The sequence below is a fragment of the Vicugna pacos genome, chromosome 19, assembly GCF_048564905.1.
Source record: "Vicugna pacos chromosome 19, VicPac4, whole genome shotgun sequence".
In the NCBI taxonomy this organism is placed as follows: Eukaryota; Metazoa; Chordata; class Mammalia; order Artiodactyla; family Camelidae; genus Vicugna; species Vicugna pacos.
The window spans coordinates 9,714,027-9,738,678 of NC_133005.1; positions in this window are offsets into that span (position 1 = coordinate 9,714,027).

The following is a 24,652-nucleotide window of genomic DNA, read 5'->3' on the forward strand; positions in this document are numbered from 1 at the left end:
GTTTGAAGTTCCTGCGGTTTGCACTGTAAAACCGAGTTGGAGTTTGTTCTTCCCCATATATATGTAAGGACTGGAGTATGCAACTTAATAGAACCTTAGTGTTCCCCTCAAGTTTGGTGAAGGACGGGTTTAACACACACATATCTATCAGAACTGAGCATGTGGAGAGACGTTCGTTCATCCAGCACAAAGGGAACGGGTTGCAGGAGAAACACTTACTCTGGTTTCTCAGTCTGTTTCCTAGTGCCGGTTTGAAGTTCCTGCGTTTTGCACTGTAAAACCGAGTTGGAGCTTGTACCTCCAAATATATATGTATGGTGTGGATTTTGCAACTGAAAAGAATCTCTGTGTTCCCTTCAAGCTAGGTGAAGGACGGCTTTCACACACACTTATCTCTCAGAACTGAGCATGTGGAGAGACTTTCGTTCATCCAGCACAAAGGGAACGGGTTGCAGGAGAAACAGTTACTCTGGTTTCTAAGTCTGTTTCCTAGTGCCGGTTGGAAGTTCCTGCGGTTTGCACTGTAAAACCGAGTTGGAGCTTGTACTTCCCCATATATATGTATGGAGTGGACTTTGCAAGTGACAAGAAACATTGTGTTCCCTTGAAGCTAGATGAAGGACGGGTTTCACACACACTATCTCTCAGAACTGAGCATGTGGAGAGACGTTCGTTCATCCAGCACAAAGGAAACTGGTTGCAGGAGAAACACTTACTGTGGTTTCTCAGTCAGTTTCCTAGTGCTTGTTTGAAGTTCCTGCGGTTTGCATTGTAGTACCGTGTTGGAGTTTGTTCCTCCCTATATATATGTAAGGACTGGAGTATGCAACTTAATAGAATCTTTGTGTTCCCCTCAAGTTTGGTGAAGGAGGGATTTAACACACACTTATCTCTCAGAACTGAGCATGCGGAGAGACGTTCGTTCATCCAGCACAAAGGGATCTTGTTGCAGGAGAAACACTTACTGTAGTTCTCAATCCATTTCCTAGTGCCGGTTTGAAGTTCCTGCGGTTTGCACTGTAAAACCGAGTTGGAGCTTGTACCTCCCCATACATATGTAAGGACTGGAATTTGCAACTGAATAGAAACTTTTTTTTCCCTTCAAGTTACGTGAAGGACGGCTTTAAAACAACTTATCTCTCAGAACTGATAATGGGTAGAGACATTCTTTCATCCAGCACAAAGGGAACAGGATGCAGGAGAAACTCTTACTCTGGTTTCTCAAACTGTTTCCTAGTGCCGGTTTGAAGTTCCTGCGGTTTGCACTGTAAAACCGAGTTGGAGTTTGTACCTCCCATATATATGTATGGTCTGGAGTTTGCAACTGAAAAGACACTTTGTGTTCCATTCAAGCTAGGCGAAGGACGGCTTTCACACACATATCTCTCAGAACTGAGCATGTGGAGAGACGTTCGTTCATCCAGCACAAAGGAACGGATTGTAGGAGAAACACTTACTTTGGATTCTCAGTCTCTTTCCTAGTGCCGGTTTGAAGTTCCTGCAGTATGCACTGTAAAACCGAATTGCAGCTTGTACCTCCTAATATATATGTATGGAGTTGTGTTTGCAAGTGACAAGAAACTATGTGTTCCCTTCAAGCTAGGTGAAGGAGGGCTTTCACACACAATTAACTCTCAGAACTGAGCATGTGGAGAGACGTTCGTTCATCCAGCACAAAGGGATCTGGTTGCAGGAGAAACACTTACTCTGGATTCCCAGTCTGTTTCCTTGTGCAGGTTTGTAGTTCCTGCGGTTTGCACTGTAAAACCGAGTTGCAGCTTGTACCTCCCCATATTTATGTATGGTGTGGATTTTGCAACTGAAAAGAAACTTTGTGTTCCCTTCAAGCTATATGAAGGACGGCATTCACACACACTTACCTCTCAGAACTGAGCATGTGGAGAGACGTTCGTTCATCCAGCACAAAGGGAACGGTTTGTAGGATAAACACTTACTCTGGTTTTTCAGTCTGTTTCCTAGTGCCTGTTTGATGTTCCTGCGGTTTGCACTGTAAAACCGAGTTGGAGTTTATTCCTCCCCATATATATGTAGGGACTGGAGTTTGCAAATGAATAGAAACCTTGTGTTCCCTTCAAGTTACGTGAAGGATGGCTTTAAAACACACATATCTCTCAGAGCGGAGCATGTGTAGAGACGTTCTTTCATCCAACACAAAGGGAACGGTTTGCAGTAGAAACCCTTACTCTGGTTTCTCAAACTTTTTCCTAGTGCCTTTTTGAAGTTCCTGCAGATTGCACTGTAAAACCGAGTTGGAGCTTGTACCTCCCCATATATATGTATGGTGTGGAGTTTGCAACTGAAAAGACACTTTGTGTTCCCTTCCACCTAGGCGAAGGACGGCTTTCACACACACTAAACTCTCAGAACTGAGCATGTGGAGAGACGTTTGTTCATCCAGCACAAAGGGAACGGGTTGCAGGAGAAACACTTAGTCTGGTTTCTCAGTCAGTTTTCTAGTGCCGGTTTGAAGTTCCTGCGGTTTGTACTGTAAAACCGAGTTGGAGTTTGTTCCTCCCCATATATATGTAAGGACTGGAGTATGCAATTTAATAGAAACTTTGTGTTCCCCTCAAGTTTGGTAAAGGAGGGCTTTAACACACTCTTATCTCTCAAAACTGAGCATGTGGAGAGACCTTCGTTCATCCAGCAAAAAGAGATCGGGTTGGAGGAGAAACACTTTCTGTGGTTTCTCAGTCTGTTTCCTAGTGCCGGATTGAAGTTCCTGCGGTTTGCACTGTAAAACCGACTTGTAGTTTCTTCCTCCCCATACATATGTAAGGACTGGTGTTTGCAACTGAATAGAAACTTTGTGTTCCCTTCAAGTTATGTGAAGGACGGCTTTAAAACACACTTATCTCTCAGAACTGAGCATGTGGAGAGACGTTCTTTCATCCAGCACGAAGGGAACGGGTTGCAGGAGAAACCCTTACTCTGGTTTCTCAAACTGTTTCCTACTGCCGGTATGAAGTTCCTGCGGTTTGCACTGTAAAACCGAGTTGGAGCTTGTACTTCCCCATATATATGTATGGAGTGGACTTTGCAAGTGACAAGAAACTTTGTGTTCCCTTCAAGCTAGTTGAAGGACGGCTTTCACACACACTTATCTCTCAGAACAGAGCATGTGGAGAGACGTTCGTTCATCGAGCACAAAGGGAACTGTTTGCAGGAGAAACACTTACTCTGGTTTCTCAGTCAGTTTCCTAGTGCCGGTTTGAAGTTCCTGCGGTTTGCACAGTAAAACCGAGTTGCAGTTTGTTCCTCCCCATATATATGTAAGGACTGGTGTATGCAACTTAATAGAACCTTTATGTTCCCCTCAAGTTTGGTGAAGGAGGGCTTTAACACACATTTATCTCTCAGAACTTAGCATGTGGAGAGACTTTCGTTCATCTAGCACAAAGGGATCGGGTTGGAGGAGAAAAAATTACTCTGGTTTCTCAGTCTGTTTCCTAGTGCCGGTTTGAAGTTCCTGCGGTTTGCCTGTAAAACCGAGTTGCAGCTTGTACCTTCCCATATATATGTATGGAGTGGACTTTGCAAGTGACAAGAAACTTTGTGTTCCCTTCAAGCTATGTGAAGGACGGCTTTCACACACACTTATCTCTCAGAACTGAGCATGTGGACAGACATTCGTTCATCCAGCACAAAGGAACGGGTTGCAAGAGAAATACTTACTCTGGTTTCTCAGTCTGTTTCCTAGTGCCTGTTTTATGTTCCTGAGGTTTGCACTGCAAAAACGAGTTGGAGTTTGTTCCTCCCCATATATATGTAAGGACTGGAGTTTGCAACTGAATAGAAACTTTGTGTTCCCTTGAAGCTAGGTGAAGGACGGCTTTCACACACACTTATCTCTCAGAACTGAGCATGTGGTGAGACGTTCTTTCATCCAGCAAAATGGAACGGGTTGTAGGAGAAACACTTACTCTGGGTTCTCAGTCTGTTTCCTAGTGCCGGTTTGAAGTTCCTGCGGTTTGCACTGTAAAACCGAGTTGGAGTTGTTCCTCCCCATATATATGTAAGGACTGGAGTTTGCAACTGAATAGAAACTTTGTGTTCCCTTCAAGTTACCTGAAGGACGGCTTTAAAACACACTTATCTCTCAAAACTGAGTATGTGTAGAGACGTTCTTTCATCCAGCAGAAAGGGAACGGTTTGCAGGAGAAACCCTTACTCTGGTTTCTCAAACTGTTTCTCAGTGCCGGTTTGAAGTTCCTGCGGTTTGCACTGTAAAACCGTGTTGGAGCTTGTACCTCCCCATATATATATGGTGTGGAGTTTGCAACTGAAAAGACACTTTTTGTTCCCTTCAAACTAGGCGAAGTACGGCTTTCACACACACTTATCTCTATGAATTGAGCATGCGGAGAGACGTTCGTTCATCCAGCACAAAGGGAACGGGTTGCAGGAGAAACAATTACTCTGGTTTCTCAGTCTTTTTCCTAGTGCCGCTTTGAAGTTTCTGCGGGTTGCACTCTAAAACCAGTTGGAGTTTGTTCCTCCCCATATATATGTAAGGAGTCTAGTTTGCAAATGAATAGAAACTATGTGTTCCCTTCAAGCTAGGTGAAGGACGGCTTTCACACACACTTATCCTTCAGAACTGAGCATATGTAGAGACGTTCGTTCATCCAGCACAAAAGGAACGGGTTGCAAGAGAAATACTTACTCTGGATTCTCAAACTGTTTCCTAGTGCCGGTTTTAGGTTCCTACGGTTTTCACTGTAAAACCGAGTTGGAGCTTGTAACTCCCCACATATATGTATGGTGTGGAGTTTACAACTGAACAGAAACTTTGTGTTCCCTTCAAGATAGGTTAAGGAATGCTTTCACACACACTTATCTCTCAAAATTGAGAATGTGGAGAGACGTTCGTTCATCCAGCACAAAGTGATCGGGTTGCAGGAGAAACATTTACTCTGGTTCTCAATCTGTTTCCTAGTGCCGGTTTGAAGTTCCAACGGTTTGCACTGTAAAACCGAGTTGGAGCTTGTACCTCCCCATATATATGTATGGAGTGGACTTGCAAGTGACAAGAAACTTTTCTTTCCCTTCAATTAGGTGAAGGACGGCTTTCACACACACTTATCTCTCAGAACTGAGCATGTGGAGAGACGTTCGTTCATCCAGCACAAAAGGAACGGGTTGCAAGAGAAATATTTACTCTGGTTTCTCAGTCAGTTTCCTAGTGCCGGTTTGAAGTTCCTGCGGTTTGCACTGTAAAACCGAATTTCAGCTTGTACCTCCCCATATTTATGTATGGTGTGGATATTGCAACTGAAAAGAAACTTTGTGTTCCCTTCAAGCTAGGTGAAGGACGGCTTTCACACACATTATCTCTCAGAACTGAGCATGTGGAGAGACCTTCGTTCATCCAGCACAAAGGGAACGGTTTGCCGGAGAAACAAATACTCTGGTTTCTCAGTCTGTTTCCTAGTGCCAGTTTGATGTTCTTGCGGTTTGCACTGTAAAACCGAGTTGGAGTTTGTTCCTCCCCATATATATGTATGGACTGGAGTTTGCAACTGAATAGAAACTTTGTGTTCCCTTCAAGTTACGTGAAGGACGGCTTTAAAACACACTTATCTCTCAGAACTGAGCAAGTTAGAGACGTTCTTTCATCCAGCACAAAGGGAACGGGTTGCAGGAGAACCCCTTACTCTGGTTTCTCAAACTCTTTCCTAGTGCTGATTTGAAGTTCCGGCAGTTTGCACTGTAAAACCGAGTTGGAGCTTGTACCTCACCATATATATGTATGGTGTGGAGTTTGCAACTGAAAAGAATCTTTGTGTTCCCTTCAAGCTATGTGAAGTACGGCATTCAAACACACTTATCTCTCAGAACTGAGCATGTGAAGAGCCGTTCGTTCATCCAGCACAAATGGATCGGGTTGGAGGATAAACACTTACTCTGGTTTCTCAGTCTGTTTCCTAGTGCATGTTTGAATTTCCTGTGGTTTGCACTGTAAAACCGTGTTGGAACTTGTACCTCCCCATATATAAGTATGAAGTGGACTTTGCAAGTGACAAGAAACTTTGTGTTCCCTTGAAGCTAGATGAAGGACGGGTTTCACACACACTATCTCTCAGAAATGAGCATGTGGAGAGACGTTCGTTCACCCAGCACAAAGGGAACGGGTTGTTGGAGAAACACTTACTCTGGATTCTCAGTCTGTTTCCTAGTGCCGGTTTGAAGTTCCTGCAGTTTGCACTGTAAAACCGAGTTGCAGCTTGTACCTCCCCATATATATGTATGGTGTGGAGTTTGCAAGTGACAAGAAACTTTGTGTTCCCTTCAAGCTAGGCGAAGGACGGCTTTCACACACACTAAACTCTCAGAACTGAGCATGGGGAGAGACGTTCATTCATCCAGCACAAAGGAAACTGGTTGCAGGAGAAACACTTACTGTGGTTTCTCAGTCAGTTTCCTAGTGCCTGTTTGAAGTTCCTGCGGTTTGCATTGTAGTACCGTGTTGGAGTTTGTTCCTCCCTATATATATGTAAGGACTGGAGTATGCAACTTAATAGAATCTTTGTGTTCCCCTCAAGTTTGGTGAAGGAGGGCTTTAACACACACTTATCTCTCAGAACTGAGCATGCGGAGAGACGTTCGTTCATCCAGCACAAAGGGATCGTGTTGCAGGAGAAACACTTACTGTAGTTCTCAATCCATTTCCTAGTGCCGGTTTGAAGTTTCTGCGGTTTGCACTGTAAAACCGAGTTGGAGCTTGTACCTCCCCATACATATGTAAGGACTGGAATTTGCAACTGAATAGAAACTTTTTTTTCCCTTCAAGTTACGTGAAGGACGGCTTTAAAACAAACTTATCTCTCAGAACTGATAATGTGTAGAGACATTCTTTCATCCAGCACAAAGGGAACAGGATGCAGGAGAAACTCTTACTCTGGTTTCTCAAACTGTTTCCTAGTGCCGGTTTGAAGTTCCTGCGGTTTGCACTGTAAAACCGAGTTGGAGTTTGTACCTCCCCATATATATGTATGGTCTGGAGTTTGCAACTGAAAAGACACTTTGTGTTCCATTCAAGCTAGGCGAAGGACGGCTTTCACACACATATCTCTCAGAACTGAGCATGTGGAGAGACGTTCGTTCATCCAGCACAAAGGGAACGGGTTGTAGGAGAAACACTTACTCTGGTTTCTCAGTATGTTTCCTAGTGCCAGTTTGAAGTTCCTGCAGTTTGCACTGTAAAACAGATTTGCAGCTTGTACCTCCCCATATATATGTATGGTGTGGAGTTTGCAAGTGAAAAGACACTTTGTGTTCCTTTCAAGCTAGGCGAAGGACGGCTTTCACACACACTTACCTCTCAGAACTGAGCATGTGGAGAGACGTTCGTTCATCCAGCACAAAGGAACGGATTGTAGGAGAAACACTTACTTTGGATTCTCAGTCTCTTTCCTAGTGCCGGTTTGAAGTTCCTGCAGTATGCACTGTAAAACCGAATTGCAGCTTGTACCTCCCAATATATATGTATGGAGTTGTGTTTGCAGGTGACAAGAAACTATGTGTTCCCTTCAAGCTAGGTGAAGGAGGGCTTTCACACACAATTAACTCTCAGAACTGAGCATGTGGAGAGACGTTCGTTCATCCAGCACGAAGGGAACGGGTTGCAGGAGAAACCCTTACTCTGGTTTCTCAAACTGTTTCCTACTGCCGGTATGAAGTTCCTGCGGTTTGCACTGTAAAACCGAGTTGGAGCTTGTACTTCCCCATATATATGTATGGAGTGGACATTGCAAGTGACAAGAAACTTTTGTTCCCTTCAAGCTAGGCGAAGGACGGCTTTCACACACACTTATCTCTCAGAACTGAGCACGTGGAGAGACGTTCGTTCATCCAACACAAAGGGAACGGGTTGTAGGAGAAACACTTACTCTGGATTCTCAGTCTGTTTCCTAGTGCCGGTTTGAAGATCCTGCGGTTTGCACTGTAAAACCGAGTTGCAGTTTGTTCCTCCCCATATATATGTAAGGACTGGAGTATGCAACTTAATAGAACCTTTATGTTCCCCTCAAGTTTGGTGAAGGAGGGCTTTAACACACATTTATCTCTCAGAACTTAGCATGTGGAGAGACTTTCGTTCATCTAGCACAAAGGGATCGGGTTGGAGGAGAAAAAATTACTCTGGTTTCTCAGTCTGTTTCCTAGTGCCGGTTTGAAGTTCCTGCGGTTTGCCTGTAAAACCGAGTTGCAGCTTGTACCTTCCCATATATATGTATGGAGTGGACTTTGCAAGTGACAAGAAACTTTGTGTTCCCTTCAAGCTAGGTGAAGGACGGCTTTCACACACACTTATCTCTCAGAACTGAGCATGTGGACAGACATTCGTTCATCCAGCACAAAGGGAACGGGTTGCAAGTGAAATACTTACTCTGGTTTCTCAGTCTGTTTCCTAGTGCCTGTTTGATGTTCCTGAGGTTTGCACTGTAAAACCGAGTTGGAGTTTGTTCCTCCCCATATATATGTAAGGACTGGAGTTTGCAACTGAATAGAAACTTTGTGTTCCCTTGAAGCTAGGTGAAGGACGGCTTTCACACACACTTATCTCTCAGAAGTGAGCATGTGGAGAGACGATCTTTCATCCAGCAAAATGGAACGGGTTGTAGGAGAAACACTTACTCTGGATTCTCAGTCTGTTTCCTAGTGCCGGTTTGAAGTTCCTGCGGTTTGCACTGTAAAACCGAGTTGCAGCTTGTAACTCCCCACATATATGTATGGTGTGGAGTTTACAACTGAACAGAAACTTTGTGTTCCCTTCAAGATAGGTTAAGGAATGCTTTCACACACACTTATCTCTCAAAATTGAGAATGTGGAGAGACGTTCGTTCATCCAGCACAAAGTGATCGGGTTGCTGGAGAAACATTTACTCTGGTTCTCAATCTGTTTCCTAGTGCCGGTTTGAAATTCCAACGGTTTGCACTGTAAAACCGAGTTGGAGCTTGTACCTCCCCATATATATGTATGGAGTGGACTTGCAAGTGACAAGAAACTTTTCTTTCCATTCAATTAGGTGAAGGACGGCTTTCACACACACTTATCTCTCAGAACTGAGCATGTGGAGAGACGTTCGTTCATCCAGCACAAAAGGAACGGGTTGCAAGAGAAATATTTACTCTGGTTTCTCAGTCAGTTTCCTAGTGCCGGTTTGAAGTTCCTGCGGTTTGCACTGTAAAACCGAGTTTCAGCTTGTACCTCCCCATATTTATGTATGGTGTGGATATTGCAACTGAAAAGAAACTTTGTGTTCCCTTCAAGCTAGGTGAAGGACGGCTTTCACACACATTATCTCTCAGAACTGAGCATGTGGAGAGACCTTCGTTCATCCAGCACAAAGGGAACGGTTTGCCGGAGAAACAAATACTCTGGTTTCTCAGTCTGTTTCCTAGTGCCAGTTTGATGTTCTTGCGGTTTGCACTGTAAAACCGAGTTGGAGTTTGTTCCTCCCCATATATATGTATGGACTGGAGTTTGCAACTGAATAGAAACTTTGTGTTCCCTTCAAGTTACGTGAAGGACGGCTTTAAAACACACTTATCTCTCAGAACTGAGCAAGTTAGAGACGTTCTTTCATCCAGCACAAAGGGAACGGGTTGCAGGAGAACCCCTTACTCTGGTTTCTCAAACTATTTCCTAGTGCTGATTTGAAGGTCCGGCAGTTTGCACTGTAAAACCGAGTTGGAGCTTGTACCTCCCCATATATATGTATGGTGTGGAGTTTGCAACTGAAAAGACACTTTGTGTTCCCTTCAAGCTAGGTGAAGGACGGCTTTCACACACACTTATCCCTCAGAACTGAGCATGTGGAGAGACGTTCGTTCATCCAGCACAAATGGAACGGGTTGCAAGGGAAATACTTACTCTGGTTTCTCAGTCTGTTTCCTAGTGCCGGTTTGAATTCCTGCGGTTTGCACTGTAAAACCGAGTTGGAGCTTGTACCTCACCATATATATGTATGGTGTGGAGTTTGCAACTGAAAAGAATCTTTGTGTTCCCTTCAAGCTATGTGAAGTACGGCATTCAAACACACTTATCTCTCAGAACTGAGCATGTGAAGAGCCGTTCGTTCTTCCAGCACAAATGGATCGGGTTGGAGGATAAACACTTACTCTGGTTTCTCAGTCTGTTTCCTAGTGCATGTTTGAATTTCCTGTGGTTTGCACTGTAAAACCGTGTTGGAACTTGTACCTCCCCATATATATGTATGAAGTGGACTTTGCAAGTGACAAGAAACTTTGTGTTCCCTTGAAGCTAGATGAAGGACGGGTTTCACACACACTATCTCTCAGAACTGAGCATGTGGAGAGACGTTCGTTCATCCAGCACAAAGGGAACGGGTTGCAGGAGAAACACTTAGTCTGGTTTCTCAGTCAGTTTTCTAGTGCCGGTTTGAATTTCCTGCGGTTTGTACTGTAATACCGAGTTGGAGTTTGTTCCTCCCCGTATATATGTAAGGACTGGAGTATGCAATTTAATAGAAACTTTGTGTTCCCCTCAAGTTTGGTAAAGGAGGGCTTTAACACACTCTTATCTCTCAAAACTGAGCATGTGGAGAGACCTTCGTTCATCCAGCAAAAAGAGATCGGGTTGGAGGAGAAACACTTTCTGTGGTTTCTCAGTCTGTTTCCTAGTGCCGGATTGAAGTTCCTGCGGTTTGCACTGTAAAACCGACTTGTAGTTTCTTCCTCCCCATACATATGTAAGGAATGGTGTTTGCAACTGAATAGAAACTTTGTGTTCCCTTCAAGTTATGTGAAGGACGGCTTTAAAACACACTTATCTCTCAGAACTGAGCATGTGGAGAGACGTTCTTTCATCCAGCACGAAGGGAACGGGTTGCAGGAGAAACCCTTACTCTGGTTTCTCAAACTGTTTCCTACTGCCGGTATGAAGTTCCTGCGGTTTGCACTGTAAAACCGAGTTGGAGCTTGTACTTCCCCATATATATGTATGGAGTGGACTTTGCAAGTGACAAGAAACTTTGTGTTCCCTTCAAGCTAGGCGAAGGACGGCTTTCACACACACTTATCTCTCAGAACTGAGCACGTGGAGAGACGTTCGTTCATCCAGCACAAAGGGAACGGGTTGTAGGAGAAACACTTACTCTGGATTCTCAGTCTGTTTCCTAGTGCCGGTTTGAAGATCCTGCGGTTTGCACTGTAAAACCGAGTTGCAGTTTGTTCCTCCCCATATATATGTAAGGACTGGAGTATGCAACTTAATAGAACCTTTATGTTCCCCTCAAGTTTGGTGAAGGAGGGCTTTAACACACATTTATCTCTCAGAACTTAGCATGTGGAGAGACTTTCGTTCATCTAGCACAAAGGGATCGGGTTGGAGGAGAAAAAATTACTCTGGTTTCTCAGTCTGTTTCCTAGTGCCGGTTTGAAGTTCCTGCGGTTTGCCTGTAAAACCGAGTTGCAGCTTGTACCTTCCCATATATATGTATGGAGTGGACTTTGCAAGTGACAAGAAACTTTGTGTTCCTTTCAAGCTATGTGAAGGACGGCTTTCACACACACTTATCTCTCAGAACTGAGCATGTGGACAGACATTCGTTCATCCAGCACAAAGGAATGGGTTGCAAGAGAAATAATTACTCTGGTTTCTCAGTCTGTTTCCTAGTGCCTGTTTTATGTTCCTGAGGTTTGCACTGCAAAACCGAGTTGGAGTTTGTTCCTCCCCATATATATGTAAGGACTGGAGTTTGCATCTGAATAGAAACTTTGTGTTCCCTTCAAGTTACCTGAAGGACGGCTTTAAAACACACTTATCTCTCAAAACTGAGTATGTGTAGAGACGTTCTTTCATCCAGCAGAAAGGGAACGGTTTGCAGGAGAAACCCTTACTCTGGTTTCTCAAACTGTTTCTCAGTGCCGGTTTGAAGTTCCTGCGGTTTGCACTGTAAAACCGTGTTGGAGCTTGTACCTCCCCATATATATATGGTGTGGAGATTGCAACTGAAAAGACACTTTTTGTTCCCTTCAAACTAGGCGAAGTACGGCTTTCACACACACTTATCTCTATGAATTGAGCATGCGGAGAGACGTTCGTTCATCCAGCACAAAAGGAACGGGTTTGAAGAGAAAACTTACCCTGGTTTCTCAGTCTTTTTCCTAGTGCCGGTTGTAAGTTCCTGCGGTTTGCACTGTAAAACCGAGTTGGAACTTGTTCCTACCCATATATATGTATGGAGTGGAGTTTGCAAGTGACAAAAAACTTTGTGTTCCCTTTAAGCTAGGTGAAGGACGGCTTTCACACACAATTAACTCTCAGAACTGAGCATGTGAAGAGACGTTCGTTCTTCCATCACAAACGGATCTGGTTACAGGAGAAACACATACTCTGGTTTCTCAGTCTTTTTCCTAGTGCCGGTTTGAAGTTTCTGCGGGTTGCACTCTAAAACCAGTTGGAGTTTGTTCCTCCCCATATATATGTAAGGAGTCTAGTTTGCAAATGAATAGAAACTATGTGTTCCCTTCAAGCTAGGTGAAGGACGGCTTTCACACACACTTATCCTTCAGAACTGAGCATATGTAGAGACGTTCGTTCATCCAGCACAAAAGGAACGGGTTGCAAGAGAAATACTTACTCTGGATTCTCAAACTGTTTCCTAGTGCCGGTTTTAGGTTCCTACGGTTTTCACTGTAAAACCGAGTTGGAGCTTGTAACTCCCCACATATATGTATGGTTTGGAGTTTACAACTGAACAGAAACTTTGTGTTCCCTTCAAGATAGGTTAAGGAATGCTTTCACACACACTTATCTCTCAAAATTGAGAATGTGGAGAGACGTTCGTTCATCCAGCACAAAGTGATCGGGTTGCAGGAGAAACATTTACTCTGGTTCTCAATCTGTTTCCTAGTGCCGGTTTGAAGTTCCAACGGTTTGCACTGTAAAACCGAGTTGGAGCTTGTACCTCCCCATATATATGTATGGAGTGGACTTGCAAGTGACAAGAAACTTTTCTTTCCCTTCAATTAGGTGAAGGACGGCTTTCACACACACTTATCTCTCAGAACTGAGCATGTGGAGAGACGTTCGTTCATCCAGCACAAAAGGAACGGGTTGCAAGAGAAATATTTACTCTGGTTTCTCAGTCAGTTTCCTAGAGCCGGTTTGAAGTTCCTGCGGTTTGCACTGTAAAACCGAGTTTCAGCTTGTACCTCCCCATATTTATGTATGGTGTGGATATTGCAACTGAAAAGAAACTTTGTGTTCCCTTCAAGCTAGGTGAAGGACGGCTTTCACACACATTATCTCTCAGAACTGAGCATGTGGAGAGACCTTCGTTCATCCAGCACAAAGGGAACGGTTTGCCGGAGAAACAAATACTCTGGTTTCTCAGTCTGTTTCCTAGTGCCAGTTTGATGTTCTTGCGGTTTGCACTGTAAAACCGAGTTGGAGTTTGTTCCTCCCCATATATATGTATGGACTGGAGTTTGCAACTGAATAGAAACTTTGTGTTCCCTTCAAGTTACGTGAAGGACGGCTTTAAAACACACTTATCTCTCAGAACTGAGCAAGTTAGAGACGTTCTTTCATCCAGCACAAAGGGAACGGGTTGCAGGAGAACCCCTTACTCTGGTTTCTCAAACTCTTTCCTAGTGCTGATTTGAAGTTCCGGCAGTTTGCACTGTAAAACCGAGTTGGAGCTTGTACCTCACCATATATATGTATGGTGTGGAGTTTGCAACTGAAAAGAATCTTTGTGTTCCCTTCAAGCTATGTGAAGTACGGCATTCAAACACACTTATCTCTCAGAACTGAGCATGTGAAGAGCCGTTCGTTCATCCAGCACAAATGGATCGGGTTGGAGGATAAACACTTACTCTGGTTTCTCAGTCTGTTTCCTAGTGCATGTTTGAATTTCCTGTGGTTTGCACTGTAAAACCGTGTTGGAACTTGTACCTCCCCATATATAAGTATGAAGTGGACTTTGCAAGTGACAAGAAACTTTGTGTTCCCTTGAAGCTAGATGAAGGACGGGTTTCACACACACTATCTCTCAGAACTGAGCATGTGGAGAGACGTTCGTTCATCCAGCACAAAGGGAACGGGTTGTTGGAGAAACACTTACTCTGGATTCTCAGTCTGTTTCCTATTGCCGGTTTGAAGTTCCTGCAGTTTGCACTGTAAAACCGAGTTGCAGCTTGTACCTCCCCATATATATGTATGGTGTGGAGTTTGCAAGTGACAAGAAACTTTGTGTTCCCTTCAAGCTAGGCGAAGGACGGCTTTCACACACACTAAACTCTCAGAACTGAGCATGGGGAGAGACGTTCATTCATCCAGCACAAAGGAAACTGGTTGCAGGAGAAACACTTACTGTGGTTTCTCAGTCAGTTTCCTAGTGCCTGTTTGAAGTTCCTGCGGTTTGCATTGTAGTACCGTGTTGGAGTTTGTTCCTCCCTATATATATGTAAGGACTGGAGTATGCAACTTAATAGAATCTTTGTGTTCCCCTCAAGTTTGGTGAAGGAGGGCTTTAACACACACTTATCTCTCAGAACTGAGCATGCGGAGAGACGTTCGTTCATCCAGCACAAAGGGATCGTGTTGCAGGAGAAACACTTACTGTAGTTCTCAATCCATTTCCTAGTGCCGGTTTGAAGTTTCTGCGGTTTGCACTGTAAAACCGAGTTGGAGCTTGTACCTCCCCATACATATGTAAGGACTGGAATTTGCAACTGAATAGAAACTTTTTTTTCCCTTCAAGTTACGTGAAGGACGGCTTTAAAACAAACTTATCTCTCAGAACTGATAATGTGTAGAGACATTCTTTCATCCAGCACAAAGGGAACAGGATGCAGGAGAAACTCTTACTCTGGTTTCTCAAACTGTTTCCTAGTGCCGGTTTGAAGTTCCTGCGGTTTGCACTGTAAAACCGAGTTGGAGTTTGTACCTCCCCATATATATGTATGGTCTGGAGTTTGCAACTGAAAAGACACTTTGTGTTCCATTCAAGCTAGGCGAAGGACGGCTTTCACACACATATCTCTCAGAACTGAGCATGTGGAGAGACGTTCGTTCATCCAGCACAAAGGGAACGGGTTGTAGGAGAAACACTTACTCTGGTTTCTCAGTATGTTTCCTAGTGCCAGTTTGAAGTTCCTGCAGTTTGCACTGTAAAACCGAGTTGCAGCTTGTACCTCCCCATATATATGTATGGTGTGGAGTTTGCAAGTGAAAAGACACTTTGTGTTCCTTTCAAGCTAGGCGAAGGACGGCTTTCACACACACTTACCTCTCAGAACTGAGCATGTGGAGAGACGTTCGTTCATCCAGCACAAAGGAACGGATTGTAGGAGAAACACTTACTTTGGATTCTCAGTCTCTTTCCTAGTGCCGGTTTGAAGTTCCTGCAGTATGCACTGTAAAACCGAATTGCAGCTTGTACCTCCCAATATATATGTATGGAGTTGTGTTTGCAAGTGACAAGAAACTATGTGTTCCCTTCAAGCTAGGTGAAGGAGGGCTTTCACACACAATTAACTCTCAGAACTGAGCATGTGGAGAGACGTTCGTTCATCCAGCACGAAGGGAACGGGTTGCAGGAGAAACCCTTACTCTGGTTTCTCAAACTGTTTCCTACTGCCGGTATGAAGTTCCTGCGGTTTGCACTGTAAAACCGAGTTGGAGCTTGTACTTCCCCATATATATGTATGGAGTGGACATTGCAAGTGACAAGAAACTTTTGTTCCCTTCAAGCTAGGCGAAGGACGGCTTTCACACACACTTATCTCTCAGAACTGAGCACGTGGAGAGACGTTCGTTCATCCAGCACAAAGGGAACGGGTTGTAGGAGAAACACTTACTCTGGATTCTCAGTCTGTTTCCTAGTGCCGGTTTGAAGATCCTGCGGTTTGCACTGTAAAACCGAGTTGCAGTTTGTTCCTCCCCATATATATGTAAGGACTGGAGTATGCAACTTAATAGAACCTTTATGTTCCCCTCAAGTTTGGTGAAGGAGGGCTTTAACACACATTTATCTCTCAGAACTTAGCATGTGGAGAGACTTTCGTTCATCTAGCACAAAGGGATCGGGTTGGAGGGGAAAAAATTACTCTGGTTTCTCAGTCTGTTTCCTAGTGCCGGTTTGAAGTTCCTGCGGTTTGCCTGTAAAACCGAGTTGCAGCTTGTACCTTCCCATATATATGTATGGAGTGGACTTTGCAAGTGACAAGAAACTTTGTGTTCCCTTCAAGCTAGGTGAAGGACGGCTTTCACACACACTTATCTCTCAGAACTGAGCATGTGGACAGACATTCGTTCATCCAGCACAAAGGGAACGGGTTGCAAGTGAAATACTTACTCTGGTTTCTCAGTCTGTTTCCTAGTGCCTGTTTGATGTTCCTGAGGTTTGCACTGTAAAACCGAGTTGGAGTTTGTTCCTCCCCATATATATGTAAGGACTGGAGTTTGCAACTGAATAGAAACTTTGTGTTCCCTTGAAGCTAGGTGAAGGACGGCTTTCACACACACTTATCTCTCAGAAGTGAGCATGTGGAGAGACGATCTTTCATCCAGCACAAACGGATCTGGTTACAGGAGAAACACATACTCTGGTTTCTCAGTCTTTTTCCTAGTGCCGGTTTGAAGTTTCTGCGGGTTGCACTGTAAAACCAGTTGGAGCTTGTTCCTCCCCATATATATGTAAGGAGTCTAGTTTGCAAATGAATAGAAACTATGTGTTCCCTTCAAGCTAGGTGAAGGACGGCTTTCACACACACTTATCCTTCAGAACTGAGCATATGTAGAGACGTTCGTTCATCCAGCACAAAAGGAACGGGTTGCAAGAGAAATAATTACTCTGGTTTCTCAAACTGTTTCCTAGTGCCGGTTTTAGTTTCCTGCGGTTTTCACTGTAAAACCGAGTTGGAGCTTGTAACTACCCACATATATGTATGGTGTGGAGTTTACAACTGAACAGAAACTTTGTGTTCCCTTCAAGCTAGGTGAAGGAATGCTTTCACACACACTTATCTCTCAAAATTGAGAATGTGGAGAGACGTTCGTTCATCCAGCACAAAGAGATCGGTTTGCAGGAGAAACATTTACTCTGGTTCTCAATCTGTTTCCTAGTGCCGGTTTGAAGTTCCAACGGTTTGCACTGTAAAACCGAGTTGGAGCTTGTACCTCCCCATATATATGTATGGAGTGGACTTGCAAGTGACAAGAAACTTTTCTTTCCCTTCAATTAGGTGAAGGACGGCTTTCACACACACTTATCTCTCAGAACTGAGCATGTGGAGAGACGTTCGTTCATCCAGCACAAAAGGAACGGGTTGCAAGGGAAATATTTACTCTGGTTTCTCAGTCAGTTTCCTAGTGCCGGTTTGAAGTTCCTGCGGTTTGCACTGTAAAACCGAGTTTCAGCTTGTACCTCCCCATATTTATGTATGGTGTGGATATTGCAACTGAAAAGAAACTTTGTGTTCCCTTCAAGCTAGGTGAAGGACGGCTTTCACACACATTATCTCTCAGAACTGAGCATGTGGAGAGACCTTCGTTCATCCAGCACAAAGGGAACGGTTTGCCGGAAAAACAAATACTCTGGTTTCTCTGTCTGTTTCCTTGTGCCAGTTTGATGTTCTTGCGGTTTGCACTGTAAACCCGAGTTGGAGTTTGTTCCTCCCCATATATATGTATGGACTGGAGTTCGCAACTGAATAGAAACTTTGTGTTCCCTTCAAGTTACGTGAAGGACGGCTTTAAAACACACTTATCTCTCAGAACTGAGCAAGTTAGAGACGTTCTTTCATCCAGCACAAAGGGAACGGGTTGCAGGAGAAACCCTTACTCTGGTTTCTCAAACTGTTTCCTAGTGCTGATTTGAAGTTCCGGCAGTTTGCACTGTAAAACCGAGTTAGAGCTTGTACCTCCCCATATATATGTATGGTGTGGAGTTTGCAACTGAAAAGACACTTTGTGTTCCCTTCAAGCTAGGTGAAGGACGGCTTTCACACACACTTATCCCTCAGAACTGAGCATGTGGAGAGACGTTCGTTCATCCAGCACAAATGGAACGGGTTGCAAGGGAAATACTTACTCTGGTTTCTCAGTCTGTTTCCTAGTGCCGGTTTGAATTCCTGCGGTTTGCACTGTAAAACCGAGTTGGAGCTTGTACCTCACCATATATATGTATGGTGTGGAGTTTGCAACGGGAAAGAATCTTTGTGTTCCCTTCAAGCTATGTGAAGTACGGCATTCAAACACACTTATCTCTCAGAACTGAGCATGTGAAGAGCCGTTCGTTCATTCAGCACAAATGGATCGGGTTGGAGGATAAACACTTACTCTGGTTTCTCAGTCTGTTTCCTAGTGCATGTTTGAAGTTCCTGTGGTTTGCACTGTAAAACCGTGTTGGAACTTGTACCTCCCCATATATATGTATGAAGTGGACTTTGCAAGTGACAAGAAACTTTGTGTTCCATTCAAGCTAGGTGAAGGACGGCTTTCACACACACTTATCTCTCAGAACTGAGCATGTGGAGAGACGTTCGTTCATCCAGCATAAATGGAACGGGTTAGAAGAGAAAACTTACCCTGGTTTCTCAGTCTGTTTCCTAGTGCCGTTTGGAAGTTCCTGCGGATTGCAGTGTAAAAGTGAGTTGGAGTTTGTTCCTCCCCATATATATGTAAGGACTGGAGTTTGCAACTGAATAGAAACTTTGTATTCCCTTCAAGTTAGGTGAAGGACGGCTTTCACACACACTTATCTCTCAGAACTGGGCATGTGTAGAGACGTTCGTTCATCCAGCAAAAAGGGAACGGTTTGCAGGAGAAACCCTTACTCTGGTTTCTCAACCTGTTTCCTAGTGCCAGTTTGAATTTCCTGCGGTTTGCACTGTAAAACCGAGTTGGAACTTGTCCCTATCCATATATATGTATGGAGTGGAGTTTGCAAGTGACAAGAAACTTTGTGTTCCCTTCAAGCTATTTGAAGGCGGCTTTCACACACAATTAACTCTCAAAACTGAGCATGTGAAGAGACGTTCGTTCATCCAGCACAAAAGTATCTTGTTACAGGAGAAACACTTACTCTGGATTCTCAGTCTGTTTCCTAGTGCCGGTTTGAAGTTCCTGCGGTTTGCACTGTAAAACCGATTTGCAGCTTTTACCTCCCCATATTTATGTATGGTGTGGAGTTTGCAACTGAAAAGAAACTTTGTGTTCCCTTCAAGCTAGGTGAAGGACGGCTTTCACACACACTTATCTCTCAGAAATGAGCATGTGGAGAGACGTTCGTTCATCCAGCACAAAGGGAACGGGTTGCAGGAGAAACACTTACTGTGGTTTCTCAGTCAGTTTTCTAGTGCCTGTTTGAATTTCCTGCGGTTTGCATTGTAGTACCGAGTTGGAGTTTGTTCCTCCCTATATATATGTAAGGACTGGAGTATACAACTTAATAGAATCTTTGTGTTCCCCTCAAGTTTGGTGAAGGAGGGCTTTAACACACTCTTATCTCTCAGAAGTGAGCATGTGGAGAGACGGTCGTTCATACAGCACAACGGGATCGGGTTGCAGGAGAAACACTTACTCTGGTTCTCAATCCGTTTCCTAGTGCCGGTTTGAAGTTCCTGCGGTTTACACTGTAAAACCGAGTTGGAGCTTGTACCTTCCCATATATATGTATGGAGTGGACTTTGCAAGTGACAAGAAACTTTGTGTTCCCTTGAAGCTAGGTGAAGGACGGCTTTCACACACACTTAACTCTCAGAACTGAGCATGTGGAGAGACGTTCGTTCATCCAGCAGAAAGGGATCTGGTTGGAGGAGAAACACTTACTGTGGCTTCTCAGTCTGTTTCCTAGTGCCGGTTTGAAGTTCCTGCGGTTTGCACTGTAAAACCGAGTTGCAGCTTGTACTTCCCCATATATATGTACGGAGTGGACTTTGCAAGTGACAAAAAAATTTGTGTTCCCTTCAAGCTAGGTGAAGGACGGCTTTCACACACACATATCTCTCAGAACTTAGCATGTGGTGAGACGTTTGTTCATCCAGCACAAAGGGAACGGGTTGCAGGTGAAACAATTACTCTGGTTTCTCAATCTGTTTCCTAGTGCCGGTTGGAAGTTCCTGCGGTTTGCACTGTAAAACCGAGTTGGAGTTTGTTTCTCCCCAAATATGTGTAAGAACTGTAGTTTGCAACTGAATAGAACCTTTGTGTTCCCTTCAAGTTAGGTGAAGGAAGGCTTTAACACACACTTATCTCTCAGAACTGAGCATGTGGAGAGACGTTCGTTCATCCAGCACAAAGGGAAACGGTTGCAGGAGAAACAGATACTCTGGTTTCTCCGTCTGTTTCCTAGTGCCTGTTTGAAGTTCCTGCGTTTTGCACTGTAAAACCGAGTTGCAGCTTGTACCTCCCCATATATATGTATGGAGTGGACTTTGCAAGTGACAAGAAACTTTGTGTTCCCTTGAAGCTAGGTGAAGGAGGGCTTTAACAGACACTTATCTCTCAGAACTTAGCATGTGGAGAGACGTTCGTTCATCCAGCGCAAAGGGATCGTTTTGCAGGGGAAACACTTACTCTGGTTCTAAATACGTTTCCTAGTGCCGGTTTGAAGTTCCTGCCGTTTGCACTGTAAAACCGAGTTGGAGCTTGTACCTCCCCATATATATGTATGGAGTGGACTTTGCAAGTGACAAGAAACTTTGTGTTCCCTTGAAGCTAGGTGAAGGACGGCATTCACACACACTTATCTCTCAGAACTGAGCATGTGGAGACACGTTCGTTCATCCAGCACAATGGGAACGGTTTGCAAGAGAAATAATTACTCTGGTTTCTCAGTCTGTTTCCTAGTGCCAGTTTGATGTTCTTGCGGTTTGCACTGTAAAACCGAGTTGGAGTTTGTTCCTCCCCATATATATGTAAAAACAGGAGTTTGCAACTGAATAGAAACTTTGTGTTCCCTTCAAGTTACGTGAAGCCCGGCTTTAAAACACACTTATCTCTCAGAACTGAGCAAGTTAGAGACGTTCTTTCATCCAGCACAAAGGGAACGGGTTGTAGGAGAAACCTTTACTCTGGTTTCTCAAACTGTTTCCTAGTGCCGTTTTGAAGTTCCTGCGGTTTGCACTGTAAAACCGAGTTGGAGCTTGTACCTCCCCATATATATATATGGTGTGGAGTTTGCAACTGAAGAGACACTTTGTGTTCCCTTCAAGCTAGGTGACGGACGGCTTTCACACACACATACCACTCAGAACTGAGCATGTGGAGAGACGTTGGTTCATCCAGCACAAAGGGAACGGGTTGTAAGAGAAACACTTACTCTGGATTCTCAGACTGTTTCCTAGTGCCGGTTTGAAGATCCGGCAGTTTGCACTGTAAAACCGAGTTGCAGCTTGTACCTAACAATATATATGTACGGTGTGGAGTTGGCAACTTAAAAGAAACTTTGTGTTCCCTTCAAGCTAGTTGAAGGACGTCTTTCACACACACTTATCTCTCAGAACTGAGCATGTGGAGAGACTTTCATTCATCCAGCAAAATGGATCTGGTTGGAGGAGAAACACTTACTGTGGCTTCTCAGTCTGTTTCCTAGTGCCGGTTTGAAGTTCCTGTGGTTTGCACTGTAAAACCGAGTTGGAGTTTGTTCCTCCCCATATATATGTAAGGTCTGGAGTTTGCAACTGAATAGAAACTTTGTGTTCCCTTCAAGTTACGTGAAGGACGGCTTTAAAACACACTTATCTCTCAAAACTGAGCATGTGTAGGGACGTTCTTTCATCCAGCACAAAGGGAACGGGTTGCAGGAGAAACCCTTACTCTGGTTTCTCAAACTGTTTCCTAGTGCCGGTTTGAAGTTCCTGCGGTTTGCACTGAAGAAACCGAGTTGGATCTTGTACCTCCCCATATATATATGGTGTGGAGTTTGAAAATGAAAAGACACTTTTTGTTCCCTTCAAACTAGGCGAAGGACGGCTTTCACACATACATATCTCTCCGAACTGAGCATGTGGTGAGACGTTTGTTCATCCAGCACAACGGGAACGGGTTGCAGGAGAAACAATTACTCTGGTTTCTCAGTCTGTTTCCTAGTGCCGGTTGGAATTTCCTGCGGTTTGCACTGTAAAACCGAGTTGGAGTTTGTTCCTCCCCATATATATGTAAGAACTGGAATTTGCAACTGAATAGAAACTTTGTGTTCCCTTCAATTTAGGTGAAGGACGGCTTTAACACACACTTATCTCTCAGAACTGAGCATGTGGGGAGACGTTCGTTCATCCTGCACAAAGGGATCGGGTTGGAGGATAAACACTTACTCTGGTTTCTCAGTCTGTTTCCTAGTGCTGGTTGGAAGTTCCTGTTGTTTGCACTGTAATACCGTGTTGGAACTTGTACCTCCCCATATATATGTATGGAGTGGACTTTGCAAGTGACAAGAAACTTTGTGTTCCCTTCAAGCTAGGCGAAGGATGGCTTTCACACACACTTATCTCTCAGAACTGAGCATGTGGAGAGACGTTCGTTCATCCAGCACAATGGGAACGGGTTAGAAGAGAAAACTTACCCTGGTTTCTCAGTCTGTTTCCTAGTGCCGGTTGGAAGTTCCTGCTTATTGCAGTGTAAAACCGAGTTGGAGTTTGTTCCTCCCCATATATATGTAAGGACTGGAGTTTGCAACTGAATAGAAACTTTGTGTTCTCTTCAAGGAAGGTGAAGGACGGCTTTCACACACACTTTTCTCTCCGAAATGAGCATGTGTAGAGACGTTCATTCATCCAGCAAAAATGGAACGGGTTGCAGGAGAAACCCTTACTCTGGTTTCTCAATCTGTTTCCTAGTGCCAGTTTGAAGTTCCTGCGGTTTGCACTGTAAAACCGAGTTGGAACTTGTTCCTACTCATATATATGTATGGAGTGGAGTTTGCAAGTGACAAGAAACTTTGTGTTCCCTTCAAGCTAGGTGAAGGCGGCTTTCACACACAATTAACTCTCAGAACTGAGCATGTGAAGAGACGTTCGTTCATCCAGCACAAAGGGATCTGGTTACAGGAGAAACACTTACTCTGGATTCTCAGTCTGTTTCCTAGTGCCGGTTTGAAGTTCTTGCGGTTTGCACTTTAAAACCGAGTTGCAGCTTTTACCTCCCCATATTTATGTATGGTATGGAGTTTGCAACTGAAAAGAAACTTTGTGTTCCCTTCAAGCTAGGTGAAGGACGGCTTTCACACACACTTATCTCTCAGAAATGAGCATGTGGAGAGACGTTCATTCATCCAGCACAAAGGGAACGGGTTGCAGGAGAAATACTTACTCTGGTTTCTCAGTCTGTTTTCTAGTACCAGTTTGAAGTTCATGCGGTTTGCACTGTAAAACCGAGTTGGAGTTTCTTCCTCCCCATATTTATGTAAGGACTGGAGTATGCAACTTAATAGAACCTTTGTGTTCCCCTCAAGTTTGGTGAAGGACGGCATTAACACACACTTTTCTCTCAGAACTGAGCATGTGGAGAGACTTTCGTTCATCCAGCACAAAAGGATAGGTTTGGAGGAGAAACACTTACTCTGGTTCTCAGTCTGTTTCCTTGTGCCGGTTTGAAGTTCCTGCTTTTTGCACTGTAAAACCGAGTTGGAGCTTGTTCCTCCCCATATATATGTATGGAGTGGAGTTTGCAAGTGACAACAAACTTTGTGTTCCCTTCAATCTAGATGAAGGATGGGTTTTACCCACACCTATCTCTCAGAACTGTGCATGTGGAGAGAAGTTCGTCCATTCAGAACAAATGAAGCTGCATATAGGAGAATCACTTACTCTGGTTTCTCAGTCTTTTTCCAACTTCCGGTTTGAATTGCCCACCATTTTCACTGTAAAACCGAGTTGTAGCTTGTACATCCCCATATATATGTATTGAGTGGAGTTGGCAACTGAAAGCAAACTTTGTGTTCCCTTCAATCTAGGTGAAGTAAGGTTTTCACACACACGTATCTCTCAGAAGTGGACATGTGCAGAGACGTTTATTCATCCAGCACAAAGGTATCTGGTTACAGGAGTAACACTTACTCTGGATTCTCAGTCTGTTTCCTAGTGCCGGTTTGAAGTTCCTGCGGTTTGCACTGTAAAACCGATTTGCAGCTTTTACCTCCACATATTTATGTATGGTGTGGAGTTTGCAACTGACAAGAAACTTTGTGTTCCTTTCAAGCTAGGTGAAGGACGGCTTTCACACACACTTATCTCTCAGAAATGAGCATGTGGAGAGACGTTCGTTCATCCAGCACAAAGGGAACGGGTTGCAGGAGAAATACTTACTCTGGTTTCTCAGTCTGTTTTCTAGTGCCAGTTTGAAGTTCCTGCGGTTTGCATTGTAAAACCGAGTTGGAGTTTCTTCCTCCCATATATATGTAAGGACTGGAGTATGCAACTTAATAGAACATTTGTGTTCCCCCCAAGTTTGTTGAAGGACGGCTTTAACACACACTTATCTCTCAGAACTGAGCATGTGTAGAGCCTTTTGTTCATCCAGCACAAAGGGAACGGGTTGCAGGAGATACACTTACTCTGGTTTCTCAAATTGTTTCCTAGTTCCGGTTTGAAGATCCTGCGTTTTGCACTGTAAAATCGATTTAGAGCTTGCACCTCCCCATATATATGTTTGGTG